The sequence below is a fragment of the Lucilia sericata genome, unplaced genomic scaffold (genome assembly GCF_015586225.1).
Source record: "Lucilia sericata isolate MDLA Ls3-8-SP2 unplaced genomic scaffold, ASM1558622v1 Contig000071F_arrow, whole genome shotgun sequence".
In the NCBI taxonomy this organism is placed as follows: Eukaryota; Metazoa; Arthropoda; class Insecta; order Diptera; family Calliphoridae; genus Lucilia; species Lucilia sericata.
In genome coordinates this window covers 409,194-434,668 of record NW_023994105.1, presented here as the reverse complement: position 1 = coordinate 434,668, position 25,475 = coordinate 409,194, and positions in this window count along the sequence as shown.

Genomic DNA, 25,475 nt, shown 5'->3' with positions numbered 1-25,475 from the left:
AAAAATAGTTATAAATTTCTGAAAATTTGAGCATAATAGGACCTTTCAATTATAAGGATAAGCAAACAAATAGAAAATAGGTAAATATAAGATTCTGACCTATTTAATACTAAAATATGAAAAAGATGAAATTAAAGGACACAGGTTTAAATGAACATATTTTTAAATGTAATTGAGATATTGGCTTGAATTTTTTTTGTAAAGGGTCGAGAATTTCCATATATAACTAAAAAATTATATTAAGGGATAAATATGGACTAAATTGTTGTAGCTATCTGCGACCCTATTAAAATTTTGATATAAACCATAGTTTTAGAATTTAATTGTAATATATGACAAAATCTTTATTTATGAACAAAACTCAATGAAATTTTCAACGCTTGTTAAATCTGTCATTTCAAATGAAAAAATGCAAAAAAATAATCAAATAAAAAATTGAAAAGGTCAAAGGGCATCCCGCTGGGAAAATACTTTTGGAGTAAATAGAAAACATATTGAGGTTTCCAAAACTGCTTTCAGTTTTCTGATCCCAGCTTTGGGATTTTAGAACATGTCGCCCAAAGTTGAAGTTTTGATAAAAATTAGGTCATATTCGGAAGGACGCAGTGGCAACATTTTCAAAATAGGACAAGTTTTTTACGCCAAAGCGTTCTGCGTAAAGATACCTTTTAGAAAACTATAAAATTGTTATATGTTCTTAAAGAAAATTTTATTTTATTAATAAAAGAGTTAAGACACATTTTTGGGAAAAAAAGGCAAAAATCTAAAATTTTTTGAATTTTTAAATTAAAAAACGTATATTTTTGGATCTGTAAATGATATTGATCTGAAATTTTTTGTATATTATTGGAAATTTTGTTGTCTAACTAACAAGAAAAAATTGAATCCATTTGGTCCAAAATTACGCCCGGTATTCAAAAAAGGCGGACCAAGGTATGGTAAATTTTGTATCACAAAATTTTTAAATGCCTATAACTCGGATATTATAAGAGATAAGTAGTATGTCCAAGCATGTTTTTTCAAGATCTCGTCGAGCGCTTTCAGAAAATATAAAAATCTTTGTAAAATGGCACGAGTTTAAAAATTTTACATGTCGTAGGTACCCTACTTTGAGCCGCCACAGCGCCGTCCCTGGGGCATCTGCGGGGTTCATCTTCAAAACTTAAACTCGAATACTCCTTGGCTACGCTCACGCCAATTTTATACCGATCGGATCAGCCGTTTAGAAATGCCAGATTTATTTCCAAAAAATTTGGATTCTGCCCCACTGTGCATTGTTGGAGAAATTTATTTCATTTTAGTTTCTACACAAAAAAATACAACCCTGATCAGCTCCCGACGCGTTGAAAGTTGCTGAACTTTTCGCGGCAGACGCGTTTCAAACTACAATGTGTAACTTGTTTAATAAAAATACACAACTTCAACTTTTTTTGACAGCAGCCTATAACGCGTTGCCGCGCACCATGTGTGTGGGTACTTTCACCTTTGGATGTAATTGCATGACGTACCAAAAGGTCACTTTTTACCAATATACTCCCTAAACTTTTATACTCAAAAAGGTACTAATACATAACATCCCAGCAAAAAAAGTATGGAAAATGATGTAGTATTTTTGTTGGGATACTGTACTCTTGCCTCTGATTTTTTTCAAGTAAAGACGACACGTGTGGACAATTCAAAGTTTATTTAGGAATGAAACATCAGTTTAGTTCAAAATACAAAGTATAACAAAAAGAATAGAAGAAAAAACAGAGTAGTAAATATTCGCATTGCTAAACATATTAAGTTTGTGCTGATGTTTGTAACATACAAAAATATTCGTCCTATACCCACCTTAAAGTATACCAATCGGCTTAGAATCGTTTTCTGAGTCGATTAAGCTATGTCCGTCTGTCCGTCCGTCTGTCTGGCTGGCTGTCCATGTAAACTTTGTGCGCAAGGTACAGGTCACAATTTTCAAGATAATTGGATGAAATTTGGCACACACTCTTTTTTCGGACGAAGCCTATTGAAAATGGTTAAAATCGGTCCCCCATACAACAGATCCCCCCGAAAAGGGCTTCTGAGCTCATAATTATGTTAAATATACCTGTATATTGATAAAAAGCGGCACAACTAAGTTTTATACAAGCCTTGATGACCTTGACCCTAGTTCCCATACAAAGTCCCCTTCAGAAAATTTCTTGAATGACCAAGATTAACTTATAAACACAAATATCGGAATGAAATTCAACACAAAAAAATATTATGTAAATATACATATATATTTGCAAAATTTTATAGGGCTTGGTCCATATTTGCCCCTAGCCCCCCCTATAAAGCCTCTTTCTGAAAATTAGTTTTTCATCCATAAATTGCTTAAATGTATCTGAACAAGGTAATAGAAGATAAATGCTTTATTATGAAAAATAAATCACATTTAATATTCATAACTGGTGTAGGGTATCATAAGGTCGGTCACGCCCGATTATACTTTCTTACTTGTTTTACATGTTATGTTTGAATTTACCAAAAGAAAAATTTCTTTAAATTTTAAATTCGCTAAAATATTAATTTTAGATATACAGTGACGAGCATATCTGGATACATATCAATCAAGTTTATATTAAAACCCCTACAAAATCCAGAAAATATTAAAAAAAATAGATATTTGATTTAAAATAAGCAGTATTGAAACTTTTTTTCAAGTATTAGCCAATTTTATTAATAAAGTCAATGTATCCACTTTTGCACGTTTAAATTTAGTTAATCTAGCAACACAAATAAATTCAAAAATAGCAATGAATTTGAGTACTGCTACTTGATTTACCATTGAAAAAAGCATCAAAACAAACAGCTAACATTTTTGTGTCAAATTTGTAATTTAAATTTTCAAGTTTTAATAAGAAAACCAAATGGTTGAAATGACAAAGAATAATTACTGTACTCGCCAATTTGCCAAGAAGTTCGGAATTTGCCACCGAAGAGTGCTACAAGTGCGAAAAAGAAAAAATATAAGCACACCTGAAGTTAAGAAAGGTCGATGGTGCTTGCTTTCGGAGAGAGATGCCAGAACTATGCACATAGGTCTGGTTTATCATGTTTTTTGGGCAAAACTATACAAATAATTTTTTTAATTGGACATTTATTATGTCCTAATTTTGTGGAAGGTTTATATAAATTTTCGCGTTTTTAACCCTTTTGTGACCAATTAAAATTTTGGGAGTATTTTTGAATTTTTTTATTTTTTAAGCAAAAATAAGCTTTAAAAACAGCCCATTTGTAATTAAACGAGCAAGTTATGTTAAAATTAATTAATGGCAAATATTTCCCTACAAATTGGTCTAATATAGATTTATTCTTAATTCAAGACCCTATAAAAATTCGAACCAAAAAATAATATTTTTGAAAAAAAAATTTAAGAGAAAATTGTTTTTAAAAAATACATATTTTAATTAAACGTGCAAGTTATGGCGAAATATTTCTGGTTATTTTATTATTCTCAACTCTTTTAACCAATTTGTTTTATTCGTAATAGAAGTCTCTAATAAAAATCAGATAATATTTTTTTAAATGTGAATTTATAACTAAACGGGCAAGTTATGTTAAAACTAATTCATGGCAAATGTTTCCCAACAGATTGGTCTGATATCGATTTTCTATATTTTTCTCAACACTATAACCATTTTTGTTTTATTATTAATTTTTTTAAATAATGTAAATTTTTCACTAAAGGGGCAAGAAATATTAAAATTATCTTATATTTTGTACATCAGCCATATATTTTTATATTTATCGTTTCACAAGTAAAACCTATATTATCATAATTAATTTAAATAAGTAATATGTTTAATGTATTCTTTCTTTAACTAAAAAATCTGTTGCTGAACTTTTCGCGGCAGACGCGTTTCAAACTACAATGTGTAACTTGTTTAATAAAAATACACAACTTCAACTTTTTTTGACAGCAGCCTATAACGCGTTGCCGCGCACCATGTGTGTGGGTACTTTCACCTTTGGATGTAATTGCATGACGTACCAAAAGGTCACTTTTTACCAATATACTCCCTAAACTTTTATACTCAAAAAGGTACTAATACATAACATCCCAGCAAAAAAAGTATGGAAAATGATGTAGTATTTTTGTTGGGATACTGTACTCTTGCCTCTGATTTTTTTCAAGTAAAGACGACACGTGTGGACAATTCAAAGTTTATTTAGGAATGAAACATCAGTTTAGTTCAAAATACAAAGTATAACAAAAAGAATAGAAGAAAAAACAGAGTAGTAAATATTCGCATTGCTAAACATATTAAGTTTGTGCTGATGTTTGTAACATACAAAAATATTCGTCCTATACCCACCTTAAAGTATACCAATCGGCTTAGAATCGTTTTCTGAGTCGATTAAGCTATGTCCGTCTGTCCGTCCGTCTGTCTGGCTGGCTGTCCATGTAAACTTTGTGCGCAAGGTACAGGTCACAATTTTCAAGATAATTGGATGAAATTTGGCACACACTCTTTTTTCGGACGAAGCCTATTGAAAATGGTTAAAATCGGTCCCCCATACAACAGATCCCCCCGAAAAGGGCTTCTGAGCTCATAATTATGTTAAATATACCTGTATATTGATAAAAAGCGGCACAACTAAGTTTTATACAAGCCTTGATGACCTTGACCCTAGTTCCCATACAAAGTCCCCTTCAGAAAATTTCTTGAATGACCAAGATTAACTTATAAACACAAATATCGGAATGAAATTCAACACAAAAAAATATTATGTAAATATACATATATATTTGCAAAATTTTATAGGGCTTGGTCCATATTTGCCCCTAGCCCCCCCTATAAAGCCTCTTTCTGAAAATTAGTTTTTCATCCATAAATTGCTTAAATGTATCTGAACAAGGTAATAGAAGATAAATGCTTTATTATGAAAAATAAATCACATTTAATATTCATAACTGGTGTAGGGTATCATAAGGTCGGTCACGCCCGATTATACTTTCTTACTTGTTTTACATGTTATGTTTGAATTTACCAAAAGAAAAATTTCTTTAAATTTTAAATTCGCTAAAATATTAATTTTAGATATACAGTGACGAGCATATCTGGATACATATCAATCAAGTTTATATTAAAACCCCTACAAAATCCAGAAAATATTAAAAAAAATAGATATTTGATTTAAAATAAGCAGTATTGAAACTTTTTTTCAAGTATTAGCCAATTTTATTAATAAAGTCAATGTATCCACTTTTGCACGTTTAAATTTAGTTAATCTAGCAACACAAATAAATTCAAAAATAGCAATGAATTTGAGTACTGCTACTTGATTTACCATTGAAAAAAGCATCAAAACAAACAGCTAACATTTTTGTGTCAAATTTGTAATTTAAATTTTCAAGTTTTAATAAGAAAACCAAATGGTTGAAATGACAAAGAATAATTACTGTACTCGCCAATTTGCCAAGAAGTTCGGAATTTGCCACCGAAGAGTGCTACAAGTGCGAAAAAGAAAAAATATAAGCACACCTGAAGTTAAGAAAGGTCGATGGTGCTTGCTTTCGGAGAGAGATGCCAGAACTATGCACATAGGTCTGGTTTATCATGTTTTTTGGGCAAAACTATACAAATAATTTTTTTAATTGGACATTTATTATGTCCTAATTTTGTGGAAGGTTTATATAAATTTTCGCGTTTTTAACCCTTTTGTGACCAATTAAAATTTTGGGAGTATTTTTGAATTTTTTTATTTTTTAAGCAAAAATAAGCTTTAAAAACAGCCCATTTGTAATTAAACGAGCAAGTTATGTTAAAATTAATTAATGGCAAATATTTCCCTACAAATTGGTCTAATATAGATTTATTCTTAATTCAAGACCCTATAAAAATTCGAACCAAAAAATAATATTTTTGAAAAAAAAATTTAAGAGAAAATTGTTTTTAAAAAATACATATTTTAATTAAACGTGCAAGTTATGGCGAAATATTTCTGGTTATTTTATTATTCTCAACTCTTTTAACCAATTTGTTTTATTCGTAATAGAAGTCTCTAATAAAAATCAGATAATATTTTTTTAAATGTGAATTTATAACTAAACGGGCAAGTTATGTTAAAACTAATTCATGGCAAATGTTTCCCAACAGATTGGTCTGATATCGATTTTCTATATTTTTCTCAACACTATAACCATTTTTGTTTTATTATTAATTTTTTTAAATAATGTAAATTTTTCACTAAAGGGGCAAGAAATATTAAAATTATCTTATATTTTGTACATCAGCCATATATTTTTATATTTATCGTTTCACAAGTAAAACCTATATTATCATAATTAATTTAAATAAGTAATATGTTTAATGTATTCTTTCTTTAACTAAAAAATCTGTTGGGAAAGAATAATACCAACGTTTTAGAAATATATGTTTTTTTAATTTATAAAAATATTTTACTTTTGTTTTGTCGCGGTCTAATGTGTAGTAGTTTTTCCAAAAAAAGTACATTTTAGAATCTTTCAAGTGTTTACTTTAATACTGCGGTACCAAAAAAGTAATTGCGCGATTTGAGTTTTGGCCATAAATTGCTTATTTCTAGACCTATGTGCTATTTATTTATTTATTTATTTATAAGTCAATGGATTAAATCCTTACAGACTTTTATAATAATATACAAATAGTTAACAATTACATAAATGAATTATTTAAAAAATGAATTATGTTATTTTTGTTATTATATGAAAAAGATTATTATAGTCACAGCATAATCTCCTTAACGCATCAGCTTGGGCATAATTAGTTCTAGCATTTCTGATATAAAGTGGCTTAAAATGAAGAGACGATCGTTGAGGAATGTTAAAAGTAACATTATTTACAAGAAATTCTGAACAGACTTCGCCATTAATTATATTAATCATAAATAAGCATTAAGCATAGTTCTTCTACTGTGCAGTGTAGTTAGCTTTATTAATTTAAGTCTGTCAGTGTAGGATGGTAGGTTCACATCAGGACTCCAAGGCAGACCACGTAAACAGAATAGCAGAAACTGTTTTTCTACAGACTCTATACGCTGTATATGAATATTGTAATAAGGATCCCAGATAACAGAGCCATATTCCAGTATAGGTCTTACTAAGGAAATGTAAAGTTGTTTAGTGATGTAGGGATCACTGAATTCCTTAGCCCAACGTTTTATGAATGCAAGTACACCTCTAGCCTTATTTATAGTCATGGTAATGTGTGAAAAAAAGTTTAATTTATGATCCAGTAAAATTCCGAAGTCAAGAAAGGTTTAAACAGATTCGAGCTGGTAATTTCCTAAAGTATAGTTGGCAGGAATGTAATTATTTCTGGAAAATCGCATAAGTTTACATTTTTTTAAATTTAAATCCATTAAGTTTTGATTGCACCACGAAAAGAAATTGTTTAGATCGGATTGAAGAAAATAATGATCCTCATATCGGGAGAAACTCAAAAATATGGAGCGTTTATTGACATCCAAACAGGTAAAAACACCACCAGGCTCATGTTGCCATAAATAAGCCCTTAAGTGAATGGACAGCCCGCAGAGCTCTTCGTAGAATTGACCTTAAATCAGAAAACACCAGCGTTATCAGAAAAAAATTTTAAGGGTCGTCTTAAATTGTTTCAAGAAGCACAAAAATCGGAGTGTTGATGACTGGAAAATGGTCCGATGAAACGAAGACTAATTGTTCAATTTCGATTTATGGTTTGCTTCATGCTTCAAATTTCATAAAGTTAGTCCTTTAATTTAGTCCTTTAAATTAATTTTTTGTCAATTTATAAACCTACAGCTCAACATGACTTAGAGCATAAAGAGTTATTTTTCCCCTTTCTGCTTCATGCTTCAAATTTCATAAAGTTAGTCCTTTAAACTTTATAAGTGGCAATTTACACACTACGCGTCATTTTGATCTTCCTTTAAGACTATTACTGTTTTAAAAATCAAAATTTTAAGTAATTGTACATTTTTTAATATTTTCTTCCATTGCACAGTGGGGCAGAATCCAAATTTTTTGGAAATAAATCTGGCATTTCTAAACGGCTGATCCGATCGGTATAAAATTTGGCGTGAGCGTAGCCAAGGAGTATTCGAGTTTAAGTTTTGAAGCAGATACCCCAGGGACGGCGCTGTGGCGGCTCAAAGTAGGGTACCTACGACATGTAAAATTTTTAAACTCGTGCCATTTTTTTGTTTTTCATCCAAATACAAAGATTTAATAATATCCGAGTTATAGGCATTTAAAAATTTAGTGATACAAAATTTACCATACCTTGGTCCTTGTTAGTTAGACAACAAAATTTCCAATAATATACAAAAAATTTCAGATCAATATCATTTACAGATCCAAAAATATACGTTTTTTAATTTAAAAATTCAAAAAATTTTAGATTTTTGCCGTTTTTTTCCCAAAAATGTGTCTTAACTCTTTTATTAATAAAATAAAATTTTCTTTAAGAACATATAACAATTTTATAGTTTTCTAAAAGGTATCTTTACGCAGAACGCTTTGGCGTAAAAAACTTGTCCTATTTTTTGAAAATGTTGCCACTGCGTCCTTCCGAATATGACCTATTTTTTATCAAAACTTCAACTTTGGGCGACATGTTCTAAAATCCCAAAGCTGGGATCAGAAAACTGAAAGCAGTTTTGGAAACCTCAATATGTTTTCTATTTACTCCAAAAGTATTTTCCCAGCCCTGAAAGAAATGTGGACCCTATGGGCAAAAAAGTAAAAAATCCCATTTTTGGGATTTTCATTCCTATTTTTGGGAATTGCGGGATGCCCTTTGACCTTTCAATTTTTTTTGCATTTTTTTATTTGAAATGACAGATTTAACAAGCGTTGAAAATTTCGTTCATAAATAAAGATTTTGTCATATATTACATATTTGTTTAATTTCTAAAACTATGGTTTATATCAAAATTTTAATAGGGTCGCAGATAGCTACAACAATTTAGTCCATATTTATCCCTTAATATCATTTTTAGTTAGTTATGGAAATTCTCGACCCTTTACAAAAAAATTTAAGCCAATATCTCAATTACATTCAAAAATATGTTCATTTAAACCTGTGTCCTTTAATTTCATCTTTTTCATATTTTAGTATTAAGTATGACAGAACATACATTTGGTGTTGAATAAAATATTTGGACAATTTTTAAAAATTATTTAGTTAATTATTTTATTAAAGACTATAACATTGTATATACAATAAAAAATTATAATTTTATTATGAGCCACGCACAACAACAACTTAATCAACCCACACAAACCACCTTTCCCGCCCACCGAAATATAAAACACAATTGAAAGAACAGTTAGTATAATAGCTTTTTTTATTTGAACTGTTTATCTTAAACATAATACAATTAATTCTTACAACCTACTTATATAGTTAATTCCTAACACTACTTATTTTCTATAAAATAATCAGTCATATCGGTATACATATCCAGAAGGTATTATAAGTCCTTTAAATCTTCCTTGTTTTGAGATGATAGAGTTTCATAACAAATCCATCTTTTTCGCATAGTTGAAAGAACAGGATTAGAAGATAGAAGTAAACTATTAAAAATATCTTCATTCTGTGATTGCCTGGAGCATTTTCTTGAGCTGAATGGTTGAACATGCTTAAAATCTCGATTCCTCGCTTCCTTTGCTTCTTCTGTTAACTCTCCAAGTGGAAGAATATTCGATTCAAATATTATTTGACCATGACACAATACTTTGTGTACTGTTGGTGTTAGTTCCCTCCATGGATACAGAGATACAAGTAATTTAGAAATTTCAGATGTATATTCCCCAAATCGATTTCCATTAATTTTATGTTTACTATTCAGTGCCATTAAAATAGTGTTAACTCTTCGAAGCAACTCCTTGTCGATTCCAGTTATTTTTGAAGTGATTTCAAAATCACGAAAAACCTTCTCGCCGTATTACCGTCATTTGTACTACCGCAACTTGGAAGTGGTTTGTCGATGTTTAATCCCATCTGAACTTTAAATTCTTCTTGGATTCTGCTTTTTTCCGCAGCTCTCAGTTCTTTCAATTCTTCATTATTTTTTGTTGATTTAGTAAGATTCTCTGGCTCACTTCTATATTTGAGGTCGTATGCTATGTGTAAAAAGTAATCCAAAAATCGTATTCTGGCATGAAGTGGTGAAATTCCGAAAGACAGCACTTCTTCATTAATACTTCTGCTTTTGTTTATATTTGAGAATTGCGACTTTTTCTCATTACATATTGAGCATTTGAAATGTCTTCAATTCTTTCTGGCCCTTTTGAAGATACACTCCATAAAACGGAACACAACTCTTCGTACTTTAATGTAATCTTCATTGTAGATTTATTAAATATGGTACTTAAAATCTGAGAAGTTTACTTATATACCAATTCTTGTCATTTCCGATACAGGTATTCCAAAGTAAAAAATTACGAATTGTCTACCTATTAACATTTAGGACTATATTACTATAACCTGTAATTCAGTCATTGATATTTCTTATTAGTGAATGAATCGAAATTATCATTACCTGTATATTTTTACCTACATGATCATAAACGAAACAGAACGAAATGATCTGTGGAAAAAATGTAGGTAAAAAATAGTTATAAATTTCTGAAAATTTGAGCATAATAGGACCTTTCAATTATAAGGATAAGCAAACAAATAGAAAATAGGTAAATATAAGATTCTGACCTATTTAATACTAAAATATGAAAAAGATGAAATTAAAGGACACAGGTTTAAATGAACATATTTTTAAATGTAATTGAGATATTGGCTTGAATTTTTTTTGTAAAGGGTCGAGAATTTCCATATATAACTAAAAAATTATATTAAGGGATAAATATGGACTAAATTGTTGTAGCTATCTGCGACCCTATTAAAATTTTGATATAAACCATAGTTTTAGAATTTAATTGTAATATATGACAAAATCTTTATTTATGAACAAAACTCAATGAAATTTTCAACGCTTGTTAAATCTGTCATTTCAAATGAAAAAATGCAAAAAAATAATCAAATAAAAAATTGAAAAGGTCAAAGGGCATCCCGCTGGGAAAATACTTTTGGAGTAAATAGAAAACATATTGAGGTTTCCAAAACTGCTTTCAGTTTTCTGATCCCAGCTTTGGGATTTTAGAACATGTCGCCCAAAGTTGAAGTTTTGATAAAAATTAGGTCATATTCGGAAGGACGCAGTGGCAACATTTTCAAAATAGGACAAGTTTTTTACGCCAAAGCGTTCTGCGTAAAGATACCTTTTAGAAAACTATAAAATTGTTATATGTTCTTAAAGAAAATTTTATTTTATTAATAAAAGAGTTAAGACACATTTTTGGGAAAAAAAGGCAAAAATCTAAAATTTTTTGAATTTTTAAATTAAAAAACGTATATTTTTGGATCTGTAAATGATATTGATCTGAAATTTTTTGTATATTATTGGAAATTTTGTTGTCTAACTAACAAGAAAAAATTGAATCCATTTGGTCCAAAATTACGCCCGGTATTCAAAAAAGGCGGACCAAGGTATGGTAAATTTTGTATCACAAAATTTTTAAATGCCTATAACTCGGATATTATAAGAGATAAGTAGTATGTCCAAGCATGTTTTTTCAAGATCTCGTCGAGCGCTTTCAGAAAATATAAAAATCTTTGTAAAATGGCACGAGTTTAAAAATTTTACATGTCGTAGGTACCCTACTTTGAGCCGCCACAGCGCCGTCCCTGGGGCATCTGCGGGGTTCATCTTCAAAACTTAAACTCGAATACTCCTTGGCTACGCTCACGCCAATTTTATACCGATCGGATCAGCCGTTTAGAAATGCCAGATTTATTTCCAAAAAATTTGGATTCTGCCCCACTGTGCATTGTTGGAGAAATTTATTTCATTTTAGTTTCTACACAAAAAAATACAACCCTGATCAGCTCCCGACGCGTTGAAAGTTGCTGAACTTTTCGCGGCAGACGCGTTTCAAACTACAATGTGTAACTTGTTTAATAAAAATACACAACTTCAACTTTTTTTGACAGCAGCCTATAACGCGTTGCCGCGCACCATGTGTGTGGGTACTTTCACCTTTGGATGTAATTGCATGACGTACCAAAAGGTCACTTTTTACCAATATACTCCCTAAACTTTTATACTCAAAAAGGTACTAATACATAACATCCCAGCAAAAAAAGTATGGAAAATGATGTAGTATTTTTGTTGGGATACTGTACTCTTGCCTCTGATTTTTTTCAAGTAAAGACGACACGTGTGGACAATTCAAAGTTTATTTAGGAATGAAACATCAGTTTAGTTCAAAATACAAAGTATAACAAAAAGAATAGAAGAAAAAACAGAGTAGTAAATATTCGCATTGCTAAACATATTAAGTTTGTGCTGATGTTTGTAACATACAAAAATATTCGTCCTATACCCACCTTAAAGTATACCAATCGGCTTAGAATCGTTTTCTGAGTCGATTAAGCTATGTCCGTCTGTCCGTCCGTCTGTCTGGCTGGCTGTCCATGTAAACTTTGTGCGCAAGGTACAGGTCACAATTTTCAAGATAATTGGATGAAATTTGGCACACACTCTTTTTCGGACGAAGCCTATTGAAAATGGTTAAAATCGGTCCCCCATACAACAGATCCCCCCGAAAAGGGCTTCTGAGCTCATAATTATGTTAAATATACCTGTATATTGATAAAAAGCGGCACAACTAAGTTTTATACAAGCCTTGATGACCTTGACCCTAGTTCCCATACAAAGTCCCCTTCAGAAAATTTCTTGAATGACCAAGATTAACTTATAAACACAAATATCGGAATGAAATTCAACACAAAAAAATATTATGTAAATATACATATATATTTGCAAAATTTTATAGGGCTTGGTCCATATTTGCCCCTAGCCCCCCCTATAAAGCCTCTTTCTGAAAATTAGTTTTTCATCCATAAATTGCTTAAATGTATCTGAACAAGGTAATAGAAGATAAATGCTTTATTATGAAAAATAAATCACATTTAATATTCATAACTGGTGTAGGGTATCATAAGGTCGGTCACGCCCGATTATACTTTCTTACTTGTTTTACATGTTATGTTTGAATTTACCAAAAGAAAAATTTCTTTAAATTTTAAATTCGCTAAAATATTAATTTTAGATATACAGTGACGAGCATATCTGGATACATATCAATCAAGTTTATATTAAAACCCCTACAAAATCCAGAAAATATTAAAAAAAATAGATATTGATTTAAAATAAGCAGTATTGAAACTTTTTTTCAAGTATTAGCCAATTTATTAATAAAGTCAATGTATCCACTTTTGCACGTTTAAATTTAGTTAATCTAGCAACACAAATAAATTCAAAAATAGCAATGAATTTGAGTACTGCTACTTGATTTACCATTGAAAAAAGCATCAAAACAAACAGCTAACATTTTTGTGTCAAATTTGTAATTTAAATTTTCAAGTTTTAATAAGAAACCAAATGGTTGAAATGACAAAGAATAATTACTGTACTCGCCAATTTGCCAAGAAGTTCGGAATTTGCCACCGAAGAGTGCTACAAGTGCGAAAAAGAAAAAATATAAGCACACCTGAAGTTAAGAAAGGTCGATGGTGCTTGCTTTCGGAGAGAGATGCCAGAACTATGCACATAGGTCTGGTTTATCATGTTTTTGGGCAAAACTATACAAATAATTTTTTTAATTGGACATTTATTATGTCCTAATTTTGTGGAAGGTTTATATAAATTTTCGCGTTTTTAACCCTTTTGTGACCAATTAAAATTTTGGGAGTATTTTTGAATTTTTTATTTTTTAAGCAAAAATAAGCTTTAAAAACAGGCCCATTTGTAATTAAACGAGCAAGTTATGTTAAAATTAATTAATGGCAAATATTTCCCTACAAATTGGTCTAATATAGATTTATTCTTAATTCAAGACCCTATAAAAATTCGAACCAAAAAATAATATTTTTGAAAAAAAAATTTAAGAGAAAATTGTTTTTAAAAAATACATATTTTAATTAAACGTGCAAGTTATGGCGAAATATTTCTGGTTATTTATTATTCTCAACTCTTTTAACCAATTTGTTTTATTCGTAATAGAAGTCTCTAATAAAAATCAGATAATATTTTTTTAAATGTGAATTTATAACTAAACGGGCAAGTTATGTTAAAACTAATTCATGGCAAATGTTTCCCAACAGATTGGTCTGATATCGATTTTCTATATTTTTCTCAACACTATAACCATTTTTGTTTTATATTAATTTTTTAAATAAGGTAAATTTTCACTAAAGGGGCAAGAAATATTAAAAATTATCTTATATTTTGTACATCAGGCCATATATTTTTATATTTATCGTTTCACAAGTAAAACCTATATTATCATAATTAATTTAAATAAGTAATATGTTTAATGTATTCTTTCTTTAACTAAAAAATCTGTTGCTGAACTTTTCGCGGCAGACGCGTTTCAAACTACAATGTGTAACTTGTTTAATAAAAATACACAACTTCAACTTTTTTTGACAGCAGCCTATAACGCGTTGCCGCGCACCATGTGTGTGGGTACTTTCACCTTTGGATGTAATTGCATGACGTACCAAAAGGTCACTTTTTACCAATATACTCCCTAAACTTTTATACTCAAAAAGGTACTAATACATAACATCCCAGCAAAAAAAGTATGGAAAATGATGTAGTATTTTTGTTGGGATACTGTACTCTTGCCTCTGATTTTTTTCAAGTAAAGACGACACGTGTGGACAATTCAAAGTTTATTTAGGAATGAAACATCAGTTTAGTTCAAAATACAAAGTATAACAAAAAGAATAGAAGAAAAAACAGAGTAGTAAATATTCGCATTGCTAAACATATTAAGTTTGTGCTGATGTTTGTAACATACAAAAATATTCGTCCTATACCCCCTTAAAGTATACCAATCGGCTTAGAATCGTTTTCTGAGTCGATTAAGCTATGTCCGTCTGTCCGTCCGTCTGTCTGGCTGGCTGTCCATGTAAACTTTGTGCGCAAGGTACAGGTCACAATTTTCAAGATAATTGGATGAAATTTGGCACACACTCTTTTTTCGGACGAAGCCTATTGAAAATGGTTAAAATCGGTCCCCCCATACAAAGATCCCCCGAACAGGTGCTTCTTCTGAGCTCATATTATGTTAAATATACCTGTATATTGATAAAAAGCGGCACAACTAAGTTTTATACAAGCCTTGATGACCTTGACCCTAGTTCCCATACAAAGTCCCCTTCAGAAAATTTCTTGAATGACCAAGATTAACTTATAAACACAAATATCGGAATGAAATTCAACACAAAAAAATATTATGTAAATATACATATATATTTGCAAAATTTTATAGGGCTTGGTCCATATTTGCCCCTAGCCCCCCCTATAAAGCCTCTTTCTGAAAATTAGTTTTTCATCCATAAATTGCTTAAATGTATCTGAACAAGGTAATAGAAGATAAATGCTTTATTATGAAAAATAAATCACATTTAATATTCATAACTGGTGTAGGGTATCATAAGGTCGGTCACGCCCGATTATACTTTCTTACTTGTTTTACATGTTATGTTTGAATTTACCAAAAGAAAAATTTCTTTAAATTTTAAATTCGCTAAATATTAATTTTAGATATACAGTGACGAGCATATCTGGATACATATCAATCAAGTTTATATTAAAACCCCTACAAAATCCAGAAAATATTAAAAAAATAGATATTTGATTTAAAATAAGCAGTATTGAAACTTTTTTTCAAGTATTAGCCAATTTATTAATAAAGTCAATGTATCCACTTTTGCACGTTTAAATTTAGTTAATCTAGCAACACAAATAAATTCAAAAATAGCAATGAATTTGAGTACTGCTACTTGATTTACCATTGAAAAAAGCATCAAAACAAACAGCTAACATTTTTGTGTCAAATTTGTAATTTAAAATTTTCAAGTTTTAATAAGAAAACCAAATGGTTGAAATGACAAAGAATAATTACTGTACTCGCCAATTTGCCAAGAAGTTCGGAATTTGCCACCGAAGAGTGCTACAAGTGCGAAAAAGAAAAAATATAAGCACACCTGAAGTTAAGAAAGGTCGATGGTGCTTGCTTTCGGAGAGAGATGCCAGAACTATGCACATAGGTCTGGTTTATCATGTTTTTTGGGCAAAACTATACAAATAATTTTTTTAATTGGACATTTATTATGTCCTAATTTTGTGGAAGGTTTATATAAATTTTTCGCGTTTTTAACCCTTTTGTGACCAATTAAAATTTTGGGAGTATTTTTGAATTTTTTATTTTTAAGCAAAAATAAGCTTTAAAAACAGCCCATTTGTAATTAAACGAGCAAGTTATGTTAAAATTAATTAATGGCAAATATTTCCCTACAAATTGGTCTAATATAGATTTATTCTTAATTCAAGACCCTATAAAAATTCGAACCAAAAAATAATATTTTTGAAAAAAAAATTTAAGAGAAAATTGTTTTTAAAAAATACATATTTTAATTAAACGTGCAAGTTATGGCGAAATATTTCTGGTTATTTTATTATTCTCAACTCTTTTAACCAATTTGTTTTATTCGTAATAGAAGTCTCTAATAAAAATCAGATAATATTTTTTTAAATGTGAATTTATAACTAAACGGGCAAGTTATGTTAAAACTAATTCATGGCAAATGTTTCCCAACAGATTGGTCTGATATCGATTTTCTATATTTTTCTCAACACTATAACCATTTTTGTTTTATTATTAATTTTTTTAAATAATGTAAATTTTTCACTAAAGGGGCAAGAAATATTAAAATTATCTTATATTTGTACATCAGCCATATATTTTTATATTTATCGTTTCACAAGTAAAACCTATATTATCATAATTAATTTAAATAAGTAATATGTTTAATGTATTCTTTCTTTAACTAAAAAATCTGTTGGGAAAGAATAATACCAACGTTTTAGAAATATATGTTTTTTTTAATTTATAAAAATATTTTACTTTTGTTTTGTCGCGGTCTAATGTGTAGTAGTTTTTCCAAAAAAGTACATTTTAGAATCTTTCAAGTGTTTACTTTAATACTGCGGTACCAAAAAAGTAATTGCGCGATTTGAGTTTTGGCCATAAATTGCTTATTTCTAGACCTATGTGCTATTTATTTATTTATTTATTTATAAGTCAATGGATTAAATCCTTACAGACTTTTATAATAATATACAAATAGTTAACAATTACATAAATGAATTATTTAAAAAATGAATTATGTTTATTTTTGTTATTATATGAAAAAGATTATTATAGTCACAGCATAATCTCCTTAACGCATCAGCTTGGGCATAATTAGTTCTAGCATTTCTGATATAAAGTGGCTTAAAATGAAGAGACGATCGTTGAGGAATGTTAAAAGTAACATTATTTACAAGAAATTCTGAACAGACTTCGCCATTAATTATATTAATCATAAATAAGCATTAAGCATAGTTCTTCTACTGTGCAGTGTAGTTAGCTTTATTAATTTAAGTCTGTCAGTGTAGGATGGTAGGTTCACATCAGGACTCCAAGGCAGACCACGTAAACAGAATAGCAGAAACTGTTTTTCTACAGACTCTATACGCTGTATATGAATATTGTAATAAGGATCCCAGATAACAGAGCCATATTCCAGTATAGGTCTTACTAAGGAAATGTAAAGTTGTTTAGTGATGTAGGGATCACTGAATTCCTTAGCCCAACGTTTTATGAATGCAAGTACACCTCTAGCCTTATTTATAGTCATGGTAATGTGTGAAAAAAAGTTTAATTTATGATCCAGTAAAATTCCGAAGTCAAGAAAGGTTTAAACAGATTCGAGCTGGTAATTTCCTAAAGTATAGTTGGCAGGAATGTAATTATTTCTGGAAAATCGCATAAGTTTACATTTTTTTAAATTTAAATCCATTAAGTTTTGATTGCACCACGAAAAGAAATTGTTTAGATCGGATTGAAGAAAATAATGATCCTCATATCGGGAGAAACTCAAAAATATGGAGCGTTTATTGACATCCAAACAGGTAAAAACACCACCAGGCTCATGTTGCCATAAATAAGCCCTTAAGTGAATGGACAGCCCGCAGAGCTCTTCGTAGAATTGACCTTAAATCAGAAAACACCAGCGTTATCAGAAAAAATTTTAAGGGTCGTCTTAAATTGTTTCAAGAAGCACAAAAATCGGAGTGTTGATGACTGGAAAATGGTCCGATGAAACGAAGACTAATTGTTCAATTTCGATTTATGGTTTGCTTCATGCTTCAAATTTCATAAAGTTAGTCCTTTAATTTAGTCCTTTAAATTAATTTTTTGTCAATTTATAAACCTACAGCTCAACATGACTTAGAGCATAAAGAGTTATTTTTCCCCTTTCTGCTTCATGCTTCAAATTTCATAAAGTTAGTCCTTTAAACTTTATAAGTGGCAATTTACACACTACGCGTCATTTTGATCTTCCTTTAAGACTATTACTGTTTTAAAAATCAAAATTTTAAGTAATTGTACATTTTTTAATATTTTCTTCCATTGCACAGTGGGGCAGAATCCAAATTTTTTGGAAATAAATCTGGCATTTCTAAACGGCTGATCCGATCGGTATAAAATTTGGCGTGAGCGTAGCCAAGGAGTATTCGAGTTTAAGTTTTGAAGCAGATACCCCAGGGACGGCGCTGTGGCGGCTCAAAGTAGGGTACCTACGACATGTAAAATTTTTAAACTCGTGCCATTTTTTTGTTTTTCATCCAAATACAAAGATTTAATAATATCCGAGTTATAGGCATTTAAAAATTTAGTGATACAAAATTTACCATACCTTGGTCCTTGTTAGTTAGACAACAAAATTTCCAATAATATACAAAAAATTTCAGATCAATATCATTTACAGATCCAAAAATATACGTTTTTTAATTTAAAAATTCAAAAAATTTTAGATTTTTGCCGTTTTTTTCCCAAAAATGTGTCTTAACTCTTTTATTAATAAAATAAAATTTTCTTTAAGAACATATAACAATTTTATAGTTTTCTAAAAGGTATCTTTACGCAGAACGCTTTGGCGTAAAAAACTTGTCCTATTTTTTGAAAATGTTGCCACTGCGTCCTTCCGAATATGACCTATTTTTTATCAAAACTTCAACTTTGGGCGACATGTTCTAAAATCCCAAAGCTGGGATCAGAAAACTGAAAGCAGTTTTGGAAACCTCAATATGTTTTCTATTTACTCCAAAAGTATTTTCCCAGCCCTGAAAGAAATGTGGACCCTATGGGCAAAAAAGTAAAAAATCCCATTTTTGGGATTTTCATTCCTATTTTTGGGAATTGCGGGATGCCCTTTGACCTTTCAATTTTTTTTGCATTTTTTATTTGAAATGACAGATTTAACAAGCGTTGAAAATTTCGTTCATAAATAAAGATTTTGTCATATATTACATATTTGTTTAATTTCTAAAACTATGGTTTATATCAAAATTTTAATAGGGTCGCAGATAGCTACAACAATTTAGTCCATATTTATCCCTTAATATCATTTTTAGTTAGTTATGGAAATTCTCGACCCTTTACAAAAAAATTTAAGCCAATATCTCAATTACATTCAAAAATATGTTCATTTAAACCTGTGTCCTTTAATTTCATCTTTTTCATATTTTAGTATTAAGTATGACAGAACATACATTTGGTGTTGAATAAAATATTTGGACAATTTTTAAAAATTATTTAGTTAATTATTTTATTAAAGACTATAACATTGTATATACAATAAAAAATTATAATTTTATTATGAGCCACGCACAACAACAACTTAATCAACCCACACAAACCACCTTTCCCGCCCACCGAAATATAAAACACAATTGAAAGAACAGTTAGTATAATAGCTTTTTTTATTTGAACTGTTTATCTTAAACATAATACAATTAATTCTTACAACCTACTTATATAGTTAATTCCTAACACTACTTATTTTCTATAAAATAATCAGTCATATCGGTATACATATCCAGAAGGTATTATAAGTCCTTTAAATCTTCCTTGTTTTGAGATGATAGAGTTTCATAACAAATCCATCTTTTTCGCATAGTTGAAAGAACAGGATTAGAAGATAGAAGTAAACTATTAAAAATATCTTCATTCTGTGATTGCCTGGAGCATTTTCTTGAGCTGAATGGTTGAACATGCTTAAAATCTCGATTCCTCGCTTCCTTTGCTTCTTCTGTTAACTCTCCAAGTGGAAGAATATTCGATTCAAATATTATTTGACCATGACACAATACTTTGTGTACTGTTGGTGTTAGTTCCCTCCATGGATACAGAGATACAAGTAATTTAGAAATTTCAGATGTATATTCCCCAAATCGATTTCCATTAATTTTATGTTTACTATTCAGTGCCATTAAAATAGTGTTAACTCTTCGAAGCAACTCCTTGTCGATTCCAGTTATTTTTGAAGTGATTTCAAAATCACGAAAAACCTTCTCGCCGTATTACCGTCATTTGTACTACCGCAACTTGGAAGTGGTTTGTCGATGTTTAATCCCATCTGAACTTTAAATTCTTCTTGGATTCTGCTTTTTTCCGCAGCTCTCAGTTCTTTCAATTCTTCATTATTTTTTGTTGATTTAGTAAGATTCTCTGGCTCACTTCTATATTTGAGGTCGTATGCTATGTGTAAAAAGTAATCCAAAAATCGTATTCTGGCATGAAGTGGTGAAATTCCGAAAGACAGCACTTCTTCATTAATACTTCTGCTTTTGTTTATATTTGAGAATTGCGACTTTTTCTCATTACATATTGAGCATTTGAAATGTCTTCAATTCTTTCTGGCCCTTTTGAAGATACACTCCATAAAACGGAACACAACTCTTCGTACTTTAATGTAATCTTCATTGTAGATTTATTAAATATGGTACTTAAAATCTGAGAAGTTTACTTATATACCAATTCTTGTCATTTCCGATACAGGTATTCCAAAGTAAAAAATTACGAATTGTCTACCTATTAACATTTAGGACTATATTACTATAACCTGTAATTCAGTCATTGATATTTCTTATTAGTGAATGAATCGAAATTATCATTACCTGTATATTTTTACCTACATGATCATAAACGAAACAGAACGAAATGATCTGTGGAAAAAATGTAGGTAAAAAATAGTTATAAATTTCTGAAAATTTGAGCATAATAGGACCTTTCAATTATAAGGATAAGCAAACAAATAGAAAATAGGTAAATATAAGATTCTGACCTATTTAATACTAAAATATGAAAAAGATGAAATTAAAGGACACAGGTTTAAATGAACATATTTTTAAATGTAATTGAGATATTGGCTTGAATTTTTTTTGTAAAGGGTCGAGAATTTCCATATATAACTAAAAAATTATATTAAGGGATAAATATGGACTAAATTGTTGTAGCTATCTGCGACCCTATTAAAATTTTGATATAAACCATAGTTTTAGAATTTAATTGTAATATATGACAAAATCTTTATTTATGAACAAAACTCAATGAAATTTTCAACGCTTGTTAAATCTGTCATTTCAAATGAAAAAATGCAAAAAAATAATCAAATAAAAAATTGAAAAGGTCAAAGGGCATCCCGCTGGGAAAATACTTTTGGAGTAAATAGAAAACATATTGAGGTTTCCAAAACTGCTTTCAGTTTTCTGATCCCAGCTTTGGGATTTTAGAACATGTCGCCCAAAGTTGAAGTTTTGATAAAAATTAGGTCATATTCGGAAGGACGCAGTGGCAACATTTTCAAAATAGGACAAGTTTTTTACGCCAAAGCGTTCTGCGTAAAGATACCTTTTAGAAAACTATAAAATTGTTATATGTTCTTAAAGAAAATTTTATTTTATTAATAAAAGAGTTAAGACACATTTTTGGGAAAAAAAGGCAAAAATCTAAAATTTTTTGAATTTTTAAATTAAAAAACGTATATTTTTGGATCTGTAAATGATATTGATCTGAAATTTTTTGTATATTATTGGAAATTTTGTTGTCTAACTAACAAGAAAAAATTGAATCCATTTGGTCCAAAATTACGCCCGGTATTCAAAAAAGGCGGACCAAGGTATGGTAAATTTTGTATCACAAAATTTTTAAATGCCTATAACTCGGATATTATAAGAGATAAGTAGTATGTCCAAGCATGTTTTTTCAAGATCTCGTCGAGCGCTTTCAGAAAATATAAAAATCTTTGTAAAATGGCACGAGTTTAAAAATTTTACATGTCGTAGGTACCCTACTTTGAGCCGCCACAGCGCCGTCCCTGGGGCATCTGCGGGGTTCATCTTCAAAACTTAAACTCGAATACTCCTTGGCTACGCTCACGCCAATTTTATACCGATCGGATCAGCCGTTTAGAAATGCCAGATTTATTTCCAAAAAATTTGGATTCTGCCCCACTGTGCATTGTTGGAGAAATTTATTTCATTTTAGTTTCTACACAAAAAAATACAACCCTGATCAGCTCCCGACGCGTTGAAAGTTGCTGAACTTTTCGCGGCAGACGCGTTTCAAACTACAATGTGTAACTTGTTTAATAAAAATACACAACTTCAACTTTTTTTGACAGCAGCCTATAACGCGTTGCCGCGCACCATGTGTGTGGGTACTTTCACCTTTGGATGTAATTGCATGACGTACCAAAAGGTCACTTTTTACCAATATACTCCCTAAACTTTTATACTCAAAAAGGTACTAATACATAACATCCCAGCAAAAAAAGTATGGAAAATGATGTAGTATTTTTGTTGGGATACTGTACTCTTGCCTCTGATTTTTTTCAAGTAAAGACGACACGTGTGGACAATTCAAAGTTTATTTAGGAATGAAACATCAGTTTAGTTCAAAATACAAAGTATAACAAAAAGAATAGAAGAAAAAACAGAGTAGTAAATATTCGCATTGCTAAACATATTAAGTTTGTGCTGATGTTTGTAACATACAAAAATATTCGTCCTATACCCACCTTAAAGTATACCAATCGGCTTAGAATCGTTTTCTGAGTCGATTAAGCTATGTCCGTCTGTCCGTCCGTCTGTCTGGCTGGCTGTCCATGTAAACTTTGTGCGCAAGGTACAGGTCACAATTTTCAAGATAATTGGATGAAATTTGGCACACACTCTTTTTTCGGACGAAGCCTATTGAAAATGGTTAAAATCGGTCCCCCATACAACAGATCCCCCCGAAAAGGGCTTCTGAGCTCATAATTATGTTAAATATACCTGTATATTGATAAAAAGCGGCACAACTAAGTTTTATACAAGCCTTGATGACCTTGACCCTAGTTCCCATACAAAGTCCCCTTCAGAAAATTTCTTGAATGACCAAGATTAACTTATAAACACAAATATCGGAATGAAATTCAACACAAAAAAATATTATGTAAATATACATATATATTTGCAAAATTTTATAGGGCTTGGTCCATATTTGCCCCTAGCCCCCCCTATAAAGCCTCTTTCTGAAAATTAGTTTTTCATCCATAAATTGCTTAAATGTATCTGAACAAGGTAATAGAAGATAAATGCTTTATTATGAAAAATAAATCACATTTAATATTCATAACTGGTGTAGGGTATCATAAGGTCGGTCACGCCCGATTATACTTTCTTACTTGTTTTACATGTTATGTTTGAATTTACCAAAAGAAAAATTTCTTTAAATTTTAAATTCGCTAAAATATTAATTTTAGATATACAGTGACGAGCATATCTGGATACATATCAATCAAGTTTATATTAAAACCCCTACAAAATCCAGAAAATATTAAAAAAAATAGATATTTGATTTAAAATAAGCAGTATTGAAACTTTTTTTCAAGTATTAGCCAATTTTATTAATAAAGTCAATGTATCCACTTTTGCACGTTTAAATTTAGTTAATCTAGCAACACAAATAAATTCAAAAATAGCAATGAATTTGAGTACTGCTACTTGATTTACCATTGAAAAAAGCATCAAAACAAACAGCTAACATTTTTGTGTCAAATTTGTAATTTAAATTTTCAAGTTTTAATAAGAAAACCAAATGGTTGAAATGACAAAGAATAATTACTGTACTCGCCAATTTGCCAAGAAGTTCGGAATTTGCCACCGAAGAGTGCTACAAGTGCGAAAAAGAAAAAATATAAGCACACCTGAAGTTAAGAAAGGTCGATGGTGCTTGCTTTCGGAGAGAGATGCCAGAACTATGCACATAGGTCTGGTTTATCATGTTTTTTGGGCAAAACTATACAAATAATTTTTTTAATTGGACATTTATTATGTCCTAATTTTGTGGAAGGTTTATATAAATTTTCGCGTTTTTAACCCTTTTGTGACCAATTAAAATTTTGGGAGTATTTTTGAATTTTTTTATTTTTTAAGCAAAAATAAGCTTTAAAAACAGCCCATTTGTAATTAAACGAGCAAGTTATGTTAAAATTAATTAATGGCAAATATTTCCCTACAAATTGGTCTAATATAGATTTATTCTTAATTCAAGACCCTATAAAAATTCGAACCAAAAAATAATATTTTTGAAAAAAAAATTTAAGAGAAAATTGTTTTTAAAAAATACATATTTTAATTAAACGTGCAAGTTATGGCGAAATATTTCTGGTTATTTTATTATTCTCAACTCTTTTAACCAATTTGTTTTATTCGTAATAGAAGTCTCTAATAAAAATCAGATAATATTTTTTTAAATGTGAATTTATAACTAAACGGGCAAGTTATGTTAAAACTAATTCATGGCAAATGTTTCCCAACAGATTGGTCTGATATCGATTTTCTATATTTTTCTCAACACTATAACCATTTTTGTTTTATTATTAATTTTTTTAAATAATGTAAATTTTTCACTAAAGGGGCAAGAAATATTAAAATTATCTTATATTTTGTACATCAGCCATATATTTTTATATTTATCGTTTCACAAGTAAAACCTATATTATCATAATTAATTTAAATAAGTAATATGTTTAATGTATTCTTTCTTTAACTAAAAAATCTGTTGCTGAACTTTTCGCGGCAGACGCGTTTCAAACTACAATGTGTAACTTGTTTAATAAAAATACACAACTTCAACTTTTTTTGACAGCAGCCTATAACGCGTTGCCGCGCACCATGTGTGTGGGTACTTTCACCTTTGGATGTAATTGCATGACGTACCAAAAGGTCACTTTTTACCAATATACTCCCTAAACTTTTATACTCAAAAAGGTACTAATACATAACATCCCAGCAAAAAAAGTATGGAAAATGATGTAGTATTTTTGTTGGGATACTGTACTCTTGCCTCTGATTTTTTTCAAGTAAAGACGACACGTGTGGACAATTCAAAGTTTATTTAGGAATGAAACATCAGTTTAGTTCAAAATACAAAGTATAACAAAAAGAATAGAAGAAAAAACAGAGTAGTAAATATTCGC